The sequence below is a fragment of the Microcebus murinus genome, chromosome 32, assembly GCF_040939455.1.
Source record: "Microcebus murinus isolate Inina chromosome 32, M.murinus_Inina_mat1.0, whole genome shotgun sequence".
Taxonomy (NCBI): Eukaryota; Metazoa; Chordata; class Mammalia; order Primates; family Cheirogaleidae; genus Microcebus; species Microcebus murinus.
In genome coordinates, this window is record NC_134135.1 from 2,621,421 (window position 1) to 2,641,185 (window position 19,765).

General features: G+C 46.6%; 1 pseudogene; it reads left to right on the forward strand.

The window, feature by feature from the left end:
• The first annotated feature begins 16,539 nt into the window (after positions 1 to 16,539).
• Positions 16,540 to 18,427, forward strand: LOC105869253 (upstream-binding protein 1 pseudogene; annotated as a pseudogene).
• The last annotated feature ends 1,338 nt before the right edge of the window (positions 18,428 to 19,765 follow it).

A 19,765-nucleotide genomic window follows, 5' to 3' on the forward strand; every position in this document is an offset into this window, starting at 1 on the left:
GCAGTTCCCTCAACCAATCTTTACTGACTGTCTTCTGTAGACAAAACTCTTCCCCGGTACGTCCAGCTAGAGATTCCTGAAGTATCTCAGGCTTTTTCTACAGATACTCTGCCCCACTCCACTTGTTTCCTCCAGTGGGGAGATCCTAGGATTTGTGTGCCTTCTCTCCACTTGCAAAGTAAAGGCAGGTGCTGATAGTCCCTGTTTGTTTTGTCCAGGACAGTGTCCTGAAATGTTCAAATTGTGTTCCCTCACCCAATCTTGCAGCACTGAACTGGCTACTAATATCTATGTGCTCTCTGTGATGGTTTTCAAATGAATGTGATGGAGGCTGATGCTTGCTGTCTGTGAAGGCTCAAGGGGAACATCTGAGGGGTGCGTGCAGAGTGCTTTTCAGCTAGTTGGAAAGGCTGCAGGTGAGGCACATGGTCATGAGTGGGTCTCTTGGTGAATTCCAAGAGTCATTTAGTAGAATCTACAGCCTGTTGTTGAGATCTGCGTCACGGTTTCTATAAGCTCTTGCGTATTTTCCTGCTTCCACCTCTCCCCTGACTATTCAGCCATGCCAATCCCCTCGGTGATCTGGGTGCGCAAGGCTGAATGGGCTTCTAGGACAATGCCCCGGACACTAGACAACCTGGGTGCTCACTACACTCTCGGTTACTCCTGTGAACAAATTGCAGGCTGTGGGGCCTTTCTTGGCCCTGAACTGTGTCCCCTTGAGGGAGGTCTGATGAGGGTAAAGTGAAACTGTTCTTCTGATTCCCTTCAAGTATCAATTTTCCAATTTATGGCTTATATGAAGTGATGGAATCTCTCCACTGTACTCCTGCACTTGAACAAAAATGTTTCTGTCCATGGATAGTGGTCAAAGTAAAATTTCTGTGGGGGTATTATGCCTGTAGTTGCCTATTCCACCATTTGATGATGTCACTCTTCCTGCCTTGGAACTTAATCATACATTTGTTATAAAACTTAAAGAAATTTTGAAAAACAATCTACACTTGAAGGTATGGTAACACACAAGTTTTTCTTAAAAACGAGAACTGAGACAAAATCACTCATTTTCTTGTATCTTGCATTCTCCACTTGGCAGTTCTACATCCATGGCTGCATGGGCCGCTGGATCCACCCATTATTATTTTCACTATCAACATGCCTCATAAGGTCTTGGCAGCCAGTGATGTTTATTGCTTGTGCACTCAATGTACACATTATCCAAGTCTGTCTACTATTTGCCATTATTAAGTGGAAAACTTCTACAGAAGAATAAAATGTTTTCTTTGGAATATTCACAGGGAAAGGAGAAATCTGGGTTCTTGTCCCAAATTCCATACTTTCCATGTAGTGATTTGGTTGTTTACCAAATGTGAGGTATTTTTTGTTTGCTTACTTGTGCTGTTTCTTTTGCTTTTAGCAGCATTAAACACATAGGGTTTCTATATATCCATTTTTTAAACCATTGCAAATGTTACCATATATTACAAATATATAATTAATATATAATATAAATGTGCTTCCCTTTGCCATTCGCAGCACATTTTAAGAGCTTATCTCTTCTGGTCATGTGAATCTGTTGGTATTTGGTGACTCATCTCCTTTCTTGTACCATAAGGAGTTCTGAGCCCATCTTCCATACTCCTGCCTTAATGTGAATTCAGGTATTTCTTCAAAAGAAAAATAAGTAATTTTGACTATACATATTAATATTAAATATTTTAAATGATATACTCATGTATTTTACTACATAGTCACAATTAATTACCATATGAACAATATATCATTACATGGTACAAGTGACATAGTATGTATTTATTATAATAATTTACAAATTTTTCATATATATTTATTTATGAAACATATAGAAGCATATTTTAATATATTTACATGTATGATTAAAATTCAGTGGAAATAATTTCTCCTTGCTTGGTTAAGCTGTAATTTGGGATGGAAATAAGTTCATTTCCTCTTGTTTTTCAGGTTTCTCTTTAGGCTTATGAATCATATTTTAAAATATTGTTGGTATTCCAAGTTTTTGACAAATGTATATATTTGCAAACCAAATGAACAAACTTTTTTGCAATCAGATCATTTCACCTTGATCGTGTCTCCTCTGTAGTGTGGAATTGAAAGGGTGTGGAATTTGTATGCAGGATGAGAAAGCTTTGTCACAAAGCAATGAGGATACACAGAAGTAAAAGTTTATTTCTCTGAGAAAGAAACAGAAAGAGAGAGGGAGAGAGAGAAAGAGAGAACGAGAGAAATTATATAGCACTGAAGAAAAGGTAGAGGGTAGTGCAGGGCAGCTGAGAGAAAGTTGCTTGAAGCTTTAAAGGGAAAACTTGGTTTTTGTCCCCTCTGCTTCAACCGACTGATAATAGCAGTGGCAACGAAGCAGGTATTCTTTATTTCTTTTCTATTTTTTTTTTTTTTTTATGTATGAAGCTGACTTTATCTGAGTCCTTGGAATCTGTTTTTTGGCAGGAACTGTGGCAGGGAGTTGGCGCACGGGGATTCCATTCCTACTGTCCATGTAGGGCTCTTCAAGGCTGAGAAAATGAAAATCTTAGAGACAACAAGTTAGGCCAGGGGTGTTTTAATAAAAGAAAGAACAACCTAGACTCCGTGGCTCACACCTCTAATCCTGGCACTCTGGGAGGTCGAGGAAGGAGAATCGCTTGAGCTCAGCAGTTAGAGACCAGCCTAAGCAAGAGGGAGACCCCATATCTTCAAAACATACAAAATTAGCCAGTCATGGTGGCATGCACCTGTAGTCCCAGCACTCTGGAGGCTGAGACAAGAGGATCACTTGAGCCCAAGAATTGGAGGCTGCTGTGAACTGAGATGATACCACTGCATTCTAGCCAGGGGGGCACAGCAAGAAAAATGAAAAAGAACACCAACAAAAAAGGTCATTGTACAGTGAGTTCTTTCTTCAAAGAGGCAATTACGTATTGTGAGTTATTTCTCTTACTTTCTGTTTGATAGTTTATTTTTCTCTGTTAGCTAGGTTGACAGCAAGGCCACTTTTCAGTTCTCTCTCTACCACAAGTGCCCATTTAAAAGATTCTAATTTATTTTCATTTTTTAATATAAAAATATAAACAAAGACAAAGCTTACTAATAGACTATTTATCTCTGGTTATTAGTAAAGTAAAGCGAATTACTCATGACATTCTGAGAGTTTCATTTTGTCACCTACACATAATTGTATGTCCCACAGGCTGAGCCGTCTAGAGAACGTCCTCACCACGTCCCCAGCTGCCCAGTGCTCCACTGTGGGACACAGAGGGATCCCTTCAGCCTCTCTTTGACTGAGGTTCAGTCGGGTCCAGACATTGTGGTGTGACATATGATAACTTTGCAAGAAATAGCCCTATACATACAAAAGACGAGTTCTTAATGTTTGTATTCACTTGAAATAATAAGTTGTTTGATAAAAGGCATTTTCTGGATGCAATGAGATTAACCTAATTCTCTTTTTCAGTCTCTAGATTTCTCTCATTGAAATAAAATCACCTCACGCCTGTAATCCTAGCTCTTGGGAGGCCGAGGCGGGCGGATTGCTCAAGGTCAGGAGTTCAAAACCGCTGAGCAAGAGCGAGACCCCCTCTCTACTATAAATAGAAAGAAATTAATTGGCCAACTGATATATATATATAAAAAATTAGCCGGGCATGGTGGCGCATGCCTGTAGTCCCAGCTACTCGGGAGGCTGAGGCAGGAGGATTGCTTGAGCCCAGGAGTTTGAGGTTGCTGTGAGCTAGGCTGTCGCCACGGCACTCACTCTAGCCTGGACAACAAAGTGAGACTCTGTCTCAAAAAAAAAAAAAAAAAAAAAAAAAAATCACACTCCAACATCTCCTCTCAATGGATGCGTTGGTTTCTGTAGGCTTAAATTGGGGCATTACCTTTCTCATTCAGACTAGTGCTGGAATCCTTGGAAATTCTTCACTCTTTTGCTTTTACAACTTTTCTTTTATCACTGCACAGAGACTGAATACCAGAGACTTGATCCTCAACCAGCTGGTCTTAGCCAACAAGTTGGTTCTTTGCTTTAAAGGGATCCCTCAGACACTTGCAGCTTTCGGATTGGAATCTTTCCTGGATGAGGCTGGATGTAAACTTGTCTTCTATTTACACAGAGTGGCCAGAGGGGTTTCCCTCAGCACCACCTGCCTCCTCAGTGGCTTTCAGGCCATTAAGCTTTGTCCCAGCATCTCTAGGTGGATGGACCTTCATATTAGATCCCCAAAGTGGATTTTTCTCTGCTGTTTCCTCTGCTGGGTCTTGCACCTTGTGATAAACATTCATATTGCACAATATGCAACTGCCCCAATAAACAACAAAAATAAGACTATGGACAAAATATATCCGTATTGTTCCACACCCGTTCCAGGGAGACTGGTCTTCTCAGTAACTGGAGTCATTTTCTTGTTAACGGATGGTTTGTGTTTGGCTTTCATGGTCTGGACCAGCGGCTCCATGGTCCTCGTCCTGCACAGGCACAAGCAGAGAGTCCAACACATCCGCAGCAGCCGCCTCTCCCCCAGAACTTCCCATGAAACCAGAGCCACACACACCATCCTCATCCTGGTGAGCATGTTCATCTCCTTTCATGCTCTAGCTACTATTTTGTCATTTTCGATAACCAAGCTGCAGAACCCAAGCCAGCGGCTGACCAGCATCGCTGTCCTGGTGGCGTCAGGCTTCCCGACACTCAGCCCCTTTGTGTTCATTGTCAGTGACGCCCGAGTCTCACAGTCCTGCTTTGCCTGCTGCACAAGGAAGACAAATACTCTAGGAATGGTCTGGGGAACATAGCTTTCCTCTAGAACACTGTATCATTTATTTAATCACTTCTGCCTCAATATTTGCAAGCATATATATTATGCCAGTTCATGTGCAAGGATTTGGGGATTCGGTATTGAATAAAAATGATAATTATCATGGCTTCATATGACTTATTAGACTACCAAAAAAGGAACATGTTGTAAATTGTTACCCAAATGTATGTTGGTTCCTCAAAAGAGTAAACAAAGAATTACTGTATGATCCAGCAATTTTGCTTCTGGTTATATATTCAAGAGAAATTAAAGCAGAGGCTTCAATAGATATTCATACAACTATGTACACAGCAGCATTATTCACAATAGCCAAAAAGTATCAACAACCCACCTGTCCACTGATGGATGAGTGGATGTACCAATGGTGGCACACACATACGATGAAGTGGTACAAAATCCTAAAACGGAAAAATAGTGACGAACCCATGTGTCATGGCCGGTTTGCAGGACGGAGGAAGAACACAGAACATAAAACACAAATGCGCAGAATACAAAGAAAAACACAGACACACATACACACGGTTGACTCGAATAAAAATACACCGGGTCCGTTTTATTTTTATACTCTAAAAGATTAAAGTTAGTTCTTTGTACTAGCCACCCAGGCGTGGCAGCCATAGCCGTAAATTCTGGAATAGCCTTAGGGAAGCAGACGTCCCCTGACTCAGAATCTCAAGGTGGTTTCTCTAGGCACCAGGCATAGATAAAGGACCGAGATTAGCAAGGATGGGCAAGGTGAGCCACAGGGGGCATTTCTCATCCCCAGCTTCTCTTAGGGTGACCCCCTAAGATCTTCAGCTGAACCCCGGCGACTGTGCCTGGCTTAGGTCATCCCTCCCTTGAGGGGTCTTACCGGTCATTGACTAACCAGCCATTTTATGGGGTGTATGCAGCAATCACAGGAACAATATGTTTATCGTGTGGCCTCCAGATCCCCAATGCCATGGGGTGGGGCTGCTCTTGCTAGTTGTGGCTCAATTCCTTTGTTATGCCTCTAGGCAACACCTTTGTTTATCACAGGGAGCCTGTCTGGAACAGATTATTTTCAAACGCTCTAGGCAGAACACGTACATTACTCACTAACTTTAATTCTTAAACTAGGAAAATATATGTCAGTCCTCTACAAACATGCCACACATGGATAAATCTGGAACACGTTATGCTAGGTGAAATACAGCAGTCACAGAAGGACACACATTATGTGATTCCAGGTATTTGAGAAACCAAGAATAGTCAGTCCCATGGAGATAAAGGAGAGAACAGTTGTTACCAGGGGCTGGCAGGAGGAAACAAGAGGAGAAGGTCTTTAATGGGTAAGAGTTTCAGTGGGAAGATGGATAAGTTTGGGACAGGGATGCTGGTGACGACTGCACACAACATGAACAAACTTCCCACTACTGAACTGCACACTTCAAACAGACCCACCTGCAGTCACTGGCTGTTTCCAGAGACCCAGCTGCAGCCACCCAGCCGACGTCCTGAACAGCCCTGCAGTGTCCCAGCTGGTCCCCGATGTCTCCTGCGAATCCCCAAGTGCCGCAGAGACTGTGTTGTAGTTACCTGCTCAGCTGACCCTACAGACCTCCCTGGAGTTCAGTTGCTGACCGTGGCGCTGGGCTCTGTGTGTACAACTGAGAGTTGAGCCTGTTCTCTGGGTCATGCTTCACCTTGTGCGTCAATAAATAGTTTTAAAGCCCCAACATCTGGCAGCCCGTGCTGGGTCCTGGGTGCACAGGTCTCTCGGACCCAGCCTCTTCCTTCACAGTTGCTCACAGCTGAGTGGGGAAAACAGAGCTACAAAGGAGGTGTCGGTATTCTTTTTCTTTTTTTAAAAAAAAGTATTTCATCAACAATTATTACATATGTTCAAGTTATACAACATGATGGTTTGCTATTTCTGTACATCCCCTTGTGCACTGATTGCCTCAATCATATTCACAGCACATGCATCACCAGCCACACTGCACTTTAGAGCCCCCGAACTTGTGGATCTGAGGACTCAGAGCGGGGATCAGCGTTTCCTGATGGAGCGTGTGCATCAGGGAAGAAGGAGGAGGGGCTCCAGGTGTGGCTGGGAGAAGAGAGGGAGCTGCCCCCACCTAGCCACACATGTCCACGCATGCTCACACACGCATGCACAGACTCACACACATGCATACACACACTCACATGTGCACACACACGCCACCTTTGCATTCCATGCACATTCACACACAGACACATGCACACTCACACACACACATGCATACACACACACATGCACACTCGCACACACACATACACTCACACAGGACAGGAGAGCCCAAGCCCACTGTGGGCTGGGTTGTGTCTTCCTCTCCACCCCATTTATAGGGTCAGAGCTGCTCTCACCACTCAGATTAAAACTCAAATTACCCTGCGCACCACTAGGGGGCGAGAGCGTCCCGGTTGGCGTAGCTAGTGTGGATTACAAAACTCCGTGACAGGTCTCTGGAAGGAGCCGGCCTGGACAGAGCTGCAAGTGAAACATTTACAAACATCTCATTGTACTCGATAAATATACACAATTATTATCTACAAATTCTTCTAAAAATACAAAAATGCCGTGTTTCCTCAAAAATAAGACAAGATCTTTTGTTTATTTTTCCTCAAGAAGACACGCTAGGGCTTATTTTCAGGGCATGTGTTATTTTCCCCTCAAAGCCTCAGCTTGTAGCACGCACAGGATGGCCGGGACATGACAGGGAGCCGACCTTGTTGGTGGGGCCGCCCGCACCTTTCCTGTCACCTCCGGGATACTAGCTGTCACCATGGGGCGGATGAGAAGGGCTGCATGTCTTCTTTACCACTCTAAGGACAAATGCATGGGTTGTGCAGACACGCTGCGTAGCCACGCCCATCACTAGGGCTTATTTTCGGGGTAGGGCTTATATTACACAAATGCTTAGAAATCCTGCGAGGGCTTATTTTATGGGTAGGTCTTATTTTTGGGGAAACACGGTAAGATAAAATAGCCCAAAAAGCAGATATTAGTTAAATGTTATTACATATTAAAAAGAAGAATATTTTTTAAAATTCAGCAAAAACTCAGCCTGCTCTTCCTAAGAGTCAACTTCTATTTAGTGCTATTCAAACATTAACCCATTCCCTTTTTTTTTTTTTTTTTTTTTTTTTTTTGAGACAGAGTCTCGCTTTGTTGCCTAGGCTAGAGTGAGTGCCGTGGCGTCAGCCTAGCTCACAGCAACCTCAAACTCCTGGGCTCAAGCGATCCTCCTGCCTCAGCCTCCCGAGTAGCTGGGACTACAGGCATTCACCACCATGCCCGGCTGATTTTTATATATATATATTAGTTGGCCAATTAATTTCTTTCTATTTTTATGGTAGAGACGGGGTCTCGCTCAGGCTGGTTTTGAACTCCTGACCTTGAGCAATCCACCCGCCTCGGCCTCCCAGAGTGCTAGGATTACAGGCATGAGCCACCGCGCCCGGCCCCATTCCCTTTTCATACAAACCCTGAACAGCATGTTCTTTTCTTTCCCTCATTTTTCTTATAGAAACGAGGGACTGAGATACGAAGGAACTTGTCCGAGGTCGGCCAGGCCTCAGGTTGGGGCTGCAGACCCGCCGGGCTCCCTACTCTGTGTTCTGTGCCCGGGACGGGCTGAGCCCACCGTGCTGGGAGGTCCCTGTCCTGGCCAGACACGGTGGGGCCCGGCCGTCCAGCCCAATTTCAACTTGTCCTGACATTTAATTTTTTATTTGTACTCAAATTTAATTCCCCCAGGGATCTGCTTCCTAACCCTGTACACGTCATCTTTCCCCTCTTCTGCTACATTATGACTGAATTTCTCAGGTTTTCACTTGGGACACATTTTCTATCTCCCTCCTTCTCCCTCCCCCTCACCCTCCATGGAGGAATTTACCCAGCGGAGCCTTGTGCCTCCCTGCACTGGCCTTGTAATACAGCTGCCCTGCCTGGGCATAAACCAATGGGAAAGGTCGAAGATTCACCCAGGGTCGCGGAGCTATTGGCACCACTGCCCCACCCCCACCCTGTCGCACCAGACCCTCATTCGCTCCTGTCACACGTTCCTCCCAGCACCGCTCATGTGTCAGCGGCAGGTCTCCGCAGTGCCTTTCTCACCATTCCTGTAGACGCCTTCGCCTGCACCTGGGGCGGCCACTACACCTGTCCTGCCCCTCAGGGACACACTGACTGCTCCACCTGCCTCTCCCCAGTTCTTAGAGCTGACTTGCCTGGGGTCCTGTTCCCTCCTGGGTCCACCTTGCTGCAGGATGGGGGGACTTGGTCCTCTGCTCCCCTCCAGAGGATGTTTGTTTACAGGACACCCTCCACCTCCGTCACAGGTTGGCTTCCAAGGGACACAAGGTCTCCAAACAAAAGCAACAAGTCTGAAATCTCTGTCAAGTTCATGAGTCCCCTCGTAGCATCCCATGGTCTGCATTGACCATAAGGAATCCAAATCATTTTAAGTTTCACGTTCCCCAAAGAAGACACAATTACATGAGTTCTTGGGGCTTTCCAACTACTGCCATGCCTGGCTCCCTAATTTTTCTCTATTAATTCAACCACTTCATGACTTTATTAAAGAAAGTAACCCAGATGCCATTCTATGGACCTCTGAATCTCAACACCCTTTGCAGGAAATCAAACACCAGCAGCCCTGACCCTTTCCCGGGCCACCGCAACTGTGACTCGCCCTTTTCTCATTCATGACGGAGAAGGCACTGGCCTGGGGCCCTTACTCAGGGCCGTGGAGGCGACGCTGCCCCGTGGGTGCCGCAGTCAACACCTTGACCCGCAGCCGGCGTCCCGCTGTCCACGTGCAGACGCCGCCGTCTCCACCCCAGGAGGGTCGACTGAAAAGGAGGTGACGGGCTCTCCACCCACAGTGCGTCCCCGACTGTGGGAGCCCTTCTCAACCCCACCACTCTCCACCTTCCTGCCGGCTGCCTCGCCGGCTGGGAAACCCTTTCCCTTCCCCTCCTTGCTGCGCTGCGCCCGCCCAGCTACCCGCTCCCTCCCCGGTGAGGAGATCGCGACTGTGGCTCTCACGGTCGAGGCCCAGGGCACCCCACGAAACCCCCTTCCTGACCGGAGTCCGATGGTTCTGATGGGCCGACCCCAGAGCCCACAGTGCCTGCACCCTGGCCTCGAGTTTCTTCCCTCCAGGACGGGGCGCAGTCCGGCCCCGTGCCCGGCGCCACGTCCGCCCGGCAGGCTGGACTCCACGCTCGGCCCCCGCCTCGGGCCCAGCGGGAGCAGCCCGCGTTTACACCGCACTACCCGCGTTTACACCGCACTACCCGCCTCAGAGCGGCCCCCACATCGGGCTGCTCCGGATCGGCGGGGCTTTCTGACGTGTGCCGGGCAGTGTAGACCCAGGACTGTGCGGGAGCCTCACTGGAGACACTCGGGGCCCCGAGGACCCGGCTGCTGTTCGGGTACCGGCCACACTCCACCGGGACAGTCCTGGGCTCTGCGCGTGCGGACCGAGACGCTCGGGCAGCCCCTCCCAGCCGAGCCCACCACCCCTCACCGTCGTCTCCTTCCCCTCGCTCCGGCCCGACCCCGACCGACCCACCGCCCAGGTCAGCCTCCACCTGTCTGACGACCAAGCTCTGTCACCGGAAGTAGAAAGGAGGACATGGATTGAACATGCAGCACTTTTTGGTTCAAGCCCAACCCATGCCCTGTCCTACCCCAAAATTGCCAACGGCCCAAATGGTCCCTCATTCATGACCTCACGCATTGAAGTCCTGAGAAAATGACCCAGTGGGCACACAAGTACTTCTGGGTTCCGTCACCCACAGTCTCCAACAAATTTTTCAAACTTTTAAAATACGAGCACAACGTGGTCCAGGAGAACTATGAGACCTCCCAAGGTCACTTCCCACGGCCACAGGACCTTTCTGTGTAGGACAACTTGACTTTATCCAACTTCCCCTTCTCAAAGATCATAATACATTTTACTAGTCACAGTGGCATCAACAAACCTGATGTTTCCAGAAGTTTCCAGAAGAAAGTCTGGGGCAGAGTTGGGGAGCTGTCTGCTGAGAACCCCACGGGGAGGAGACAGGGTCGGGGCAGGAGGAGGTCTGCGTGTCTGAGAGGACTCGGCCCCACCGCTGTGTGCTGCCCTCCCGCCCCTGCTGACGCCCTGACTGTCCCTCCCTCCGTCCTCTCCCTGTGACCTGAGGCTCATCCCCAGGGCAGGTTTGAGTCACATCTGTTTGCACCTGGTGCTCCTCTGCACTGTCATGTGACACCCTTTTTTTTCTTTTTAGGATGATCAGAACAAATACATTTATTCAGTCTTATATGGGCAGTTTGTGGTGCCCCAAAAACAATGACAATAGCAACAGCAAAGATCAATGATTACAGATCACCATAACAGACATAATGAGAAAAAGTTTGAAATAATGTGAGAAGTATCCAAACGTGACAGAGATGTGAAGTGAGCACATGCTAATGGAAAAATGGTGCCAACAGACTTGGTTGTTGCAGGGTTGCTAAGGACCTTCAATTTGTAAAAGATCCAATTTGCAAAGCACCATAAAGCGAAATGCAATAAAATGATATCTGCTAATACTTACACACTTGGTCTATTAAATCTCCTGACTCAGTAACATGAAGGGCAAAATGGGGGGGGGGGGCTCTTATAATTCTCATTTCCTTATAAGCACACAAACAAAAAATTGTGATTTGAAAAGAAACTAACCTTACTGATAGCCATGAGCTATATATTAAGATTTTTTTCCTTCATAGTGTCTCCCTTAATCCTCATTTACAGTTAGATTAAGAAAATATGGTTAACTGTCAAGATCATACAGATAGTAAATGACATAAACAATACTCAACCCAAATGCTGAATATTTCCTAAGTACCTGCTCTTTCCACTCAAATTTTGAACTGTATACTGCCTAGACTCAGCAGCACAAAACATTTAATAGCATTAAACAGTAAAGTGCCCAATGACTCTATTTTAATTACTGGGAAAGACAAGGTCTTTAGCTCTCAATAACTGATTATTTATTCAGACAGTAAGAGTTATAAAATACATAGATCTCTTAATAAAGTATCTCTCTTCTTCATATAGTGTTAGAACAGCAGCCTTTCTATACGAGTTGGCTTTCAGTTTAGAAAATCTAATAATTAAAAATCCAAAATTAGTGGGAGGGCTGGAATATCCCATCTCTTTTAAGCCACTGCAAATTCCAATAAGCCCAATAACAAAAAAGAAACACTATCTCAAGAGGAATGTATCTTATTCCAGTTTCCTTTAAGGCAGTTCAGTAGTTAGTTTCACCCCAATGAATATTGACTACAGGAAAGAAAGAAGCAAACAAAAAAGATTTTTTTCAACCACATTTACTAGCTCACATAAATATCGGAAAACAAATCCATCTGTCTTCCCTTTGTTTCCTTGGTACAAATTATTGTAGTTCTTAATAAACAAACTACCATAAATATCTATAAGGGGAAAATGAATTTTAAAACATTAAAGAGAGGTCAATAAATAGTCAAATATGTCAACCACCGTAAGAACTACCTATATTCATTAAAATTAAGCCATTGATTTACAATGTTTATTAAAATGAATCTCACCTTTAAAAACAAGGTGAATTTACAACTTGATCTCAACTTGTTTTATTTTATAGCACTTTAATTTTTACATTAAAAATTATAAAACTTCAACTGAAGAACAAATAAAACACTGAGACACAAGTTTATACTTTAAAAATCCTCTCAACTTCAACAAATAAAGAATGACTATGGAGATCCAGCTTTCTTTTACAGACTGGGAGGAGGGAATCAAGATGGCAGACGAGAAACACCGCCAGACAGAGTGTCTCTGCAGAAAAGACAGATTCTAGCAGAAATTAGAAAAAAGAAGCAAGAAGACGAGCATACAGCGGATGAGGTTTGGAAGGAGGGGTACCTGAGACCCCGGGAGACTCCACAGGAGGAGGCTGCGGAGGAGAACTGGAAGCTGAAACCCCCGGAGCAGCCCAGACACCAGCAGCAAGGGTAGGTGGATCGGCCAAGTTTCCCCTCCCTTGCATCTTGGACTGCTGGTGGGCTCCCCAGCGGGTGGACAGACCTGCGGACACCAGCCCAGAGATGGCCACCGCCAGTGAGCGGTAAGCCAGTAGCGGACGCGGCACCAGGCTCCCAACTCCCTCGGGGCACCTCCGTGTGCACAGACCTGAGTAGCGCGGCAGGCGCCATATTGCCTCCTCCTCCCCTCCGCCGACCCTACCCGCGGCTGCCCAGAGAGACAGTTCAGGCACCAGCCAGAGGGACCTCCAGGGAACAGGACCTTCCCTTTTGGGGCCCTAAGCTGACTAAGGGGAACTAAGACTGTGAGCTCTCTACCCGCCAGCCCTCCCAGGTGCTGCTGGCACGGTGATCCCAGGAGAACGGGGCAGACCCTGATGCTGAAGACATAGACCCAGCTAGGGCTCCCCGTTGGTGAATTGAGATTGGCACTCCTCTCCCTGGTGGGGATACAGTTTGAACTCTGGGGCCCAGAAATCAGACCTGCAGACCAGATCCCATGCGCCAAGGTCTCCCATTGCCCGGGGCACAGAAGGGATATACATGAACAGCCTACTGAGGTAGGTGTGCCTTCAGGGGCAGATCAGTGTCCTAGAGGGCAACCCTCCTCCCAAAGGGAGGCCATGCGCCCAGCCCAGGTGGCATTCCTGCGCAGGGAACCTCCCGGCCAGCATCACAGCCAGGGGAGGCCCAGTGGTGTGAGGTCTGGCCTGCTGGCAGAGGCCCAGGAGTAGCTGTGGAGTTGGGGAGGGTGGAAAGAAGCGAGGCCCGCTCCAGACTGCAGGTCTCAGACAGCCCTACCCCCACACGCAGACTTTCTGGCTGAGCCGGGCCATTCCAGCCCCTCCCTGACAGCCTTTCCTGGAAGCAGAGAACAGAACTTTGACCCCTGCAAACGACATTGGTGGTACCTGAGGGCAGGCTTACCCAACCCAGCTCCGCCCAGACTCTCTCCTAGAGCAGCCCTCACTGAGGGGAAGAAAAGGACACACCTGGAAGTCCCAGGACCCCACCCATGACCTGAGGCACTAGAGTGCCTCTCTACAGGAATAAGAGCTGATAACAGGACACAAAAACAACAGCATAGCCTGTTCCTCCAAGCAAGCGCCACCTACTGACAGGGAGGACATCCTGCACAGCCTTTTCACGGCATCCACTGACTCATTATACAGGGAGTGGTCGAATCTCACCCACAGACACCACCTACTGGCTCAGAAACTAAACAAGGCGTGTGAATACACACCGCAAACGTAAAGGAAAGAAACAACAACTGAGCGACATGGGAAGAAATCAGGGAAGGAACTCCAGATATATGAAGAACCAAACAGAAAGCACCCCCAAGGAGGAGCACCAGCCCCCTAGAAACAGACACCAACCAAAATCAGACAACAAAAATGACACAAGAGGAATTTCGAATGTGGATCATCAGAAAATTAAACGACTTACAAGAACAACTCAATAACCAACACAAAGAAACCACAAAAAGCCTCCAGGACCTAGAACAAAAGTGCACCAAAGAAATAGACACAATGAAGAAAAGTTTAACCGAACTCCTGGTAATGAAGAATCAATTCAAGGAACTACAAAATACAGTGGAAAGTCTCAAGAACAGGGTAGATCAAACAGAAGTAAAAATATCAGAGATTGAAGATAACACCCTCCAATTAAATAAATCAGTCACAGAGATAGAGCAGAGAAACAAGAGAAAAGAGCAAAGCCTACAAGAGATGTGGGATTCTGTGAAGAAACCTAATGTGAGGGTCATAGGGTTACCAGAAGGGGAAGAAGACAACATTTGTTAGAAGCTGGGACCCTCAACACCCCTGACTTGTCCTATGCACGGCCTTCGCCCTGGAAAATTCCTAGGACAAAAACAGCACCCCACCCTCCAGCTATAGCTCCAGAATGCATTCCATGACGTGCTGACCACAGAATGCTCCAGGGTGTGCTAGCTGCAATTTTTCCCGACCACCTGCCAGGTTGAGGTTGGGTAATCAGTTACAAACAAACCTCGATACTGATAAGATACTGATTGGGGCTGATTAGCCCAAACCCAAGACTAACCGTCACCCCACTGCATTTTTTGTTTCTACTTCCTTGTTTCTGTATGCTTATAAAACCTACTAAGAATCTAAGTAAAGTAGACCTTGACAACCATTTGTCTGGTCTCGTTCCTTTCTCTCGCCCATCCCTTTCAGGCACGGTCCCCCTTGACCCCCACGAGTAACAGAAGGTCCCGCAGGCCGGGACAAACATTCAAGGGTTGGACAAGCTATTTGAAGATATAATAGAGGAAATTTTCCCAGGCCTTATTCAAAATCTCGATATACAAGTTCAAGAAGCTCAGAGGACCCCTGGGAGATTCAATAACAAACAGGAAGATGTTACGACATGCAGTCATTAGACTGACCAAAATATCAACTAAAGAGGCTGTTCTAAGAGCTGCAAGATGAAAGAAGCAAGTAACATACAAGGGAAAGCCAATTCTAATAACACTACACTTCTCTACTGAGACTTTACAAGCAAGGAGAGACTGGGGCCCCATTCTCACTCTTCTGAAACAAAACAATGCCCAGCCTAGATTCTTATTCCCTGCAAAAATAAGCTTCATATATGAAGGAGAAATAAATATATTCTCAGACAAACAAAGTCTCAGAAATTCACCAAGACAAGACCAGCCCTACAAGAAGTACTCAAAACAGTGTTATGCACGGAACACCATAATAAAAACTAACGAATATATAAAAAAAAAAAAGCCAAAGATTTAAAGGCCAGATAATACAATGGCTCAAGAGAGAAATCAAAGGAACAGCATCCAACTCAACAGAATGAACAGTAATACCCTACCTATCAGTAATCTACCTTACCTATCATTTCTCTCAATAAATGTGAATGGCTTAAACTCTCCACTGAAGAGACATAGGCTGGCTGAATGGATAAGAAAATACAGGCCAAGTATATGCTGTCTTCAGGAAACACATCTAACCTGCAAGGATGCATGTAGACTAAAAGTAGAAGGGTGGAGATCAGTATTCCAGGCAAGTGGAAGCCAAAAGAAGGCTGGCGTGGCAGTTCTAATTTCAGACGATTTAGTTTTTAAACCAACAAAAGTAGTGAAAGACAAAGAGGGTCATTACATAATGGAGAAGGGCACAGTTCATCAAGAAGAGATAAGGGTAGGAAGCCAGCGTCCGGCAGGGGGAGCTGCGTGGCGGGGTTGGCGGGTGGCGTGGCGCTAGAGCCGGCGGGCGAGGGCCGGGGGTCAGGACTGGGGAGCGGGTGACGGGCGGACAGGTGGCCAGTCCCTTGGGGTTGTCGGAGCGGGCTGAGCTCCGGTCCTGCGGAGTCGGGGGAGGATGCGACCCGGGGCCACGGGGTGGGGCGCGGGGGCGGCGGCGGCGGCTTGAGGCCCGGGTCGGTGTCCGCGGGAGGGCGGCGCTGCCAGGCCCTGCCGCTCCCGCTGCAGCTGCTCCGGCTCGCCGTGCCCTGCCAGCTGGGCCCTGGCCGCCGCTGGTGACAGTCGTCACGCCGCCGAGGCTCCACCCGCGCCCTCCCTCGGGACGCGCCAGCGGAGCTCCGGCCCTTGCGCCCCGGACGCGGAGGCCGCGCTGCGCGGGGCGGGGCCAGAAGATGGCCTGGGCGCTCAAAGTGCACGAGGTGGTCGAGTCCGGGCTGGTGCGTGACTTGGACGCCAGCCTCTCGGGCATCCGGCAGGAGCCGGGCGCCGGCGCTTACAGCATGAGTGATGTTTTGGCATTGCCCGTTTTCAAGCAGGGAGATTCCAGCCTTCCACTGGATGGTGAAACTAAACACCCACCCTTTCGGTGAGCGGTGTGTGCTGCAACATCGCCAGCAGTAAAGCTACATGATGAAACACTTACTTACTTGAACCAAGGTCAGTCTTATGAAATTCGGATGCTGCATAATGGGAAAACGGGAGATATGCCAGACATTAGTGGAAAATTGGTAAAGAGCATCATAAGGGCTGTATTCCATGACAGACGGCTACAATATACAGAGAGCATCAGCAACTGGAAGGTTGGAAGTGGAATCGCCCAGGAGACAGACTTGTTGATTTAGATATTCCAATGTCTGTGGGAATAACTGACACAAGGACAAATCCAAGTCAGTTAAATACGGTGGAATTTCTGTGGGACCCTGCAACTCCACGGAAGCGCGGAGGTGAAAAGGGAGTGCCTTTCAGGATCCAGGTTGACACCTTTAAGCAGAATGAAAATGGGGAATACACTGATCATCTACACTCAGCTAGCTGCCAAATCAAAGTTTGTAAGCCTAAAGGTGCAGATAGGAAACAAAAAACTGACCGAGAGAAGATGGAAAAGAGAACAGCTCATGAAAAAGAAAAGTATCAGCCGTCATATGATACCACAATCCTCACAGAGTGTTCTCCGTGGCCTGATGCTCCCACAGCCTATGTGAATAACAGCCCTTCCCCAGCGCCTGCTTTCGCCTCCCCACGGCAGAGCACCTGCAATGTCCCAGACAGCAATTCTTCTTCACCAAACCATCAGGGAGATGGAGTTTCACAGGCCTCTGGTGAACAAATCCAGCCTTCAGCCACGATCCAGGACACACAGCAGTGGTTGCTCAAAAACAGATTCTCTTCCTATACAAGACTGTTTTCTAATTTTTCAGGTGCCGACTTACTAAAACTGACAAAGGAGGATTTAGTTCAAATTTGTGGTGCAGCCGATGGAATTCGGCTCTATAATTCACTGAAGTCAAGGTCGGTTAGGCCCCGTTTAACCATCTGTGTCTGCCGGGAACAGTCAAACAACACAGTGCTGCAGGGGCAGCAGCAAGCTGTGGGCAGTGGAGGCGAGAGTGGCAGTGGGACACCCTATGTTTATCATGCAATCTACTTGGAAGAAATGATTGCCTCAGAAGTTGCTCGAAAACTTGCGTTGGTGTTTAATATTCCTTTCCACCAAATTAACCAGGTTTACAGACAGGGTCCCACTGGTATTCACATTCTTGTTAGTGATCAGATGGCTCAGAACTTTCAAGATGAGAGTTGCTTTTTATTCTCCACAGTAAAAGCTGAAAATGGTGATGGTATCCACATAATTTTGAAGTGATATCTTCCGTAGACTGAACTATATTCAGTACCAAATAAAGTCACGCTTAAAAGTGTGTGAAGACTGAATCCAAGAAGTCTTGGGATTGGATTTTACCACATGAAATGTTTCATATTGAAAACACAAGATGACCTTTCTAATGAGCTGTATGAGAGGCGAATCTCCTCACTGTCACTGCCATAGCCAAGCATCCTCGTGAGAGTGAGCACATCGGGACAGTGTGCATCCAGCTCTGGAGGCCACGGTGCAGGCGTAGCTGCCTGCTTCTCTGGCAGAGGCCAGTGGACACAGTTCCTGGAAGCGGCCTTTGCTGTCTTTTTACACTGTATGCGGTTTGGAAATGAATGTAAAAACTTACTGTGGGCATTTACCTTTCTGTGCCAGTTTGGCTTTTATTGCCTGAACCTTATGCTGACCTAGGGGGGAATGAGGGGACAGTGCTGTTGTGGAGCCAGCATGGAACCTGTCCGCAGAGAGATATGTTGTGCTCATGTGGCGATTGGTGGTCAGGGAAGAGGCTCGGCACCTTCTCGCAAGAAATCATGTCTAAGGGTGTACGTCTGATGTGATCATGCCAGATCAGAGAACATCCAAGCCAGGAAGATGGGCTTTTGAAGCAAACTGCATTTATCAGGAGTACCTTGGTGAGAGGATCAGTGTAAATCCTAATAGGTACAAAGACTTTGTGTTTTTGCTTTGTCACAGATTAATTGAAAAACTGTTTTGCTTCTGCTTCCATTTTAGCATTTTAGTTTCTGGTTTTCATTTTTTGAAGCTTCCTTGCCTTTTAAACTCTTATGATTTTTCTTTCTCATTTTCTTCCCTCCCTTCATCCGACTTACTGCCCCCAACACTGTTTTGTTCTTAAACATTTTTAAAGCCCTACCCCAGACATTGGAAAAAAGTATTCTTGTTGATAGCTTCTGACTTTGGTGTTAAGGGATCTTTATCATGAACAAAATGAAATTTTTCGTGGAAACACTAGATATGTCATAAACACTAAAATGTACCATACAAATCCCTTAAGCCGCTCCTCAAATATTGAGCTTTAGTACAATCATGGATAAACATTCTGATGATTATTTAGGGGCTTTTTATCACCACATAATAGCTTTTTCCTATAAAGAGTGCCTCTTTAATAAAACCAAATGCTTGTCTGCTAGCATACTTTTCAAAGGGAATCTACTGTTTTCTCATTTTTCTCCTATTACCTTTATCTCCTCCCTTCACTCAGAACTTCCCAAAGTTCATCAGCAAGCATTTTTGAGGCCTGTGATGTGGCAGATAAAAAAATTTTAAGCTTCTGTTCCATTTTAATTATAGCATCTCTCTGTCCATTTCACCCAAGTGTTTTGGCTTTGAATGTACTATCTGATCCTCATCTTTGTTCAGGCAAAAAATAGGAATGAGTAGACAAACTACTGCAGTGGGTAAAAGCTTTGACATTTTATGTTTGAATCATAAAGGGTTATTTGCTACAAAGAAGCACGGTCTCAATATTTTTATCTTTAGTTTGAAAATACCTGTAACTCCTATAGACCATGTAGGAGGCGAGCTTTCCTTTCTGTCCTTTTCCCTTTGCTTTTGTATGACCACATGTTTTCCATACCAGTCACTTGGGAAAGAAGCTCATCTCTTCTTGTTTTAGAGTTTTGCTTGTCTATTTAGCATTCCCTTTTCGGTCTCAAGATTTATGGAACAATAAATGTCATTTAATGCTGTGTGCTATTTTGAATTCCTCGTCATGTTTTTAAGTG